This window comes from Propithecus coquereli, unplaced genomic scaffold (assembly GCF_000956105.1).
Source record: "Propithecus coquereli isolate 6110/MARCELLA unplaced genomic scaffold, Pcoq_1.0 Scaffold16, whole genome shotgun sequence".
NCBI lineage: Eukaryota > Metazoa > Chordata > Mammalia > Primates > Indriidae > Propithecus > Propithecus coquereli.
Window position 1 is genome coordinate 11319830 of NW_012140524.1, and position 3686 is coordinate 11323515.

Sequence of the window (3686 nt, forward strand, 5' to 3'; positions counted from 1 at the left end):
TTTTTCTGTTCCAGGATCTGATGTACGATCACACATTGCATTTAGTTGCCGTGTCTCTTTAGTCTCCTTTCACCTGAAACTATCCTATCTTTCTTCATCATTAACATTGACACTTTTTAGGAGTTCAAGTCAATTGAATGTCACTGAATTTAAGTTTGTCGGATGTCTTCACATGATTAGATTCACTTAATGCATTTTTGGCAGGAATTTGACATATTCTGAGAATATTCTATCAAGAGGCGTAAGATTCCCCTCCATAAGGATTAAACCATTTTTTTATACCCCAAGCAATATAAGAATGTCCTTTCCTCCGCAGGCTCACCAACAGAGTGTGTGGTCACGGTTTTGAATTTACTGCCAATACAATTGGTTGAAAAGTTACATTTTGATGTAGATTTTAAAAAACAAACTTCGTGGAAGTAAAATTAGAAAGCAATAAAATGAACCCATTTTAAGCACACAGTGTGATGAATTTTGACAACACGTGTAAAATATAAAATATGTCTACCACTCTATAAAAAGTTTCTCATTCCCCTTTCAGTAAACTCCCTTGATTTGTGGCCCCAGGCAATCCCTGATCTGCTTTCTGACACTATATGTTATATTTCTATACTCTAGAATTTCACACAAATGGAATTAGAAGATGCTATAGTTTGGATGTTTGTCTAAGGTTCACTTCTTGTTTTTCTCCGTACAAGGGCTTCACCATCAGTCCAAAGTCTGGGATCCAGTTGCCATTCCTAGGAACCCCAGATAAGCTAATACAAGTTTACAAACCTGTCTGATTGCAGGTTCTGCAAGTCGCCTGCTAAGCTTCTATCAAACAGAGCAGGAGAGCCCTTTTAAACCCATGAGGCAACATGGTCCTAGGATGCTGTCATTTAAATGTAACTGAGCACCATTCAAGTCCCTCAGCCACTTGCCTACGCTGCCTCACTGCTGCCTGGCCCCTCCGCAACCGCTCCCTGTCTGGCCAGGTGCAGCTGGTGCCAGGGGTCAGGACTGGAGCCAGGGGAAGGGACCTCCCCACACACACCAGACTGCTTCCATCCACACAGGTTGGCACCAATCAAATCCCCACTGAAAATTTTTCCCAGGGCTCCTGTGGGGATATTTGGAGGCAGGGGGCTCCAGCACCCTTCTTTGCAGTCTGAGTCCTGGACTTAAGAAAACATTTTCTCTCCTGGGGGGTTCTTGCTACCTGGAGGCTTCTGTAACTTTTGGGCCATGTTCCTTTCAAGGTCCTTCTTTACAAAAAGTTAGTCTGGGGTGGTTTTTTGCCCATTCCTTTTGACTGTCTCAAAGGACTCTGCCAGTTGTTCTTGCACGTTCAAGCCCCCATCTGATGTTGCTGCAAATTGCCCGCCCTGGCTATGGGTTTCCTCTGGCCCAAATTGAGTTTGTTGCCAGGAGAGACCACTACGAATCCTGAGTCATAATTTACTGGGCGTGGGATTGAAGAGTTAGTTCAGGTGACGCCCCTCCCACAGTGCCAAAATGGTGGCAGAGGCAGGCATTTCTTCCCTCTTGCTGCACGCCACTCAGTGGCAGGCCACATGTGCCGGTCCTCCTTCCTGCCAGGTCCACCCCTGCGCTGGGGCCCCTCCTCGAGCCTTGCCCTGGCCAGCTGTGGGGGTCCCAGCAGGGGCGGGAGGACCTCATTTATCAAAAATCATACAAGCACAGATCATTTTGTATACCATAAACAATGAGTTTATCTCAAGCAGAGAGCTTGAGACTCAACAATTTATAGTGGCAGGTTGACCATTTGAACTCTGAATTTTAAAAGAACCAAGAGCTGATTGATATCATTTGTTTGTCCTGGAACTGTATTTGCTGACTTATTTATAATGAATCTGATCCTCTGGGGAGAAGGATCTTCAATAGCTATTCCTTTTGGAACATTAGTTGCCATATTGGCCCTTTGGTTCTGCGTATCTGTGCCTCAGACAAATGTGGTGCATACTTTACTGGTACATATTTTGGTTTTAAGAAGAAGGCCATTGAACACCCAGTATGAACGAATCAGATTCCACGTCAGATTCCTGAACAGTCATTCTATACAAAGCCCTTGACTGGTATTATCATAGGAGGGATTTTGCCCTTTGGCTGCATCTTTATACAAATTTTCTTCCTTCTGAATAGTATTTTGTCGTACCAGATGTATAACATGTTTGGCTTCCTGTTTCTGGTGTTTATCATTTTGGTTATTACGTGTTCTGAAGCAACTATACTACTTTGCTATTTCCACCTATGTGTGGAGGATTATCATTGGCAATGGCGTTCCTTCCTTGCCAGTGGCTTTACTGCAGTTTGCTTCTTAAAATATGCAATATGCTATTTCTTTTCAAAACTACAAATCACAGGAACAGCAAGTACAATTCTGTACTTTGGTTATACCACGATAATGGTTTTGGTCATCTTTGTTTTTACAGGAACAATTGGCTTCTTTGCACGCTTTTGGTTTGTTACCAAAATATACAGTGTGGTGAAGGTTGACTGAGGAAGCCCAGTGTATCTAGTTAAAACAGAAAAAAAATTAAACTCTTCATTAACAAAGACCTGTTTTTGTGACCACCTTGAATTTTATCAGACTTATTGGCCTAGTAATCCTTCAGAAACAACATAATTCTAAATATACCTCTTCCCATACACCTTTCCCCACAAAATGTCTTCAACACTATAAAGCATTTGTATTGAGATTTGATTAAGTATATATTTATATATTCAGTTGCTCTCAATGAAGAACAAATTTAAATATTATGTGCATTTTTAAATACAATAGTTATTAATATAAAATTTTCCATACTTCTAATGGCAGAATAGAAGAAGCCATGTTGACTAATACTGATGAAATACAGGACAGTTCATTGTAAATAAGATTTTCTAGGCTTGGTAGGTGGAAAGAATTATTTTTCTTTGAAGGAAGTAACTTTCTATCGCGGTGATTTTGAAGGATGATTGCTATGATGTGTTCACTGGGGGAATGTGGCTTTTAAAAAAGATATTGTATTGGTTGTAACTGTTCATATCTTCTTACTTTTCTGTGTTGACTTCATTATTCCCATAATATTGGCTTTTTAAACTGTGTGCCTCTGAGTCTTTCAATTTATAAATTTGTCTTAATAAATATTGTGAAAACATCAAAAAAAAATCTAACAGCTCAGCATAAACCACAGGCCATCAACCACCGCTTTTCCTCACACTCCAGACAAGTGATATCACAATAATCTTTAGACAAAAACTCACAAACAACCAAACACAATATAGGGAATTCCCAACACAGTCTAAAATGCCAAGTCCTATCAATCAAATAGGAATTTTCATTTAACGGCTGCTTCCCCTCACACTCCAGTGTGTACATTGGATTACAATAACACCATTCTCTTTACACATAGGTTCGTAGCTATAAGTTAACCATTCAGCAAAAAGTTTTTCCCAAGGGACTTTGAGATTGAGCTTTCCTGTGTTGCTTGAAAACTTTACAAACAAACACAGACAATACAGGAAGTCCCCAACATAAAATGCCACGACTGACCAAATGGAAACTACAAAACAAGAACCAAATTCTCAATTGAGAATCAGCTTCTCCTAATCCAAAAGCAAACAAACCAAGAACCAAATTCTCTCAGACAAAAGAACCAACAACTCCCAATTCCCCCTGGTTCCCTGAGAACCAAATGAGC

The 3686-nt window shown here is 40.3% G+C and overlaps 1 pseudogene; it reads left to right on the top strand.

The window, feature by feature from the left end:
* The first annotated feature begins 1811 nt into the window (after window positions 1-1811).
* On the top strand, window positions 1812-2855 carry LOC105807554 (annotated as a pseudogene).
* Window positions 2856-3686: the final 831 nt, after the last annotated feature.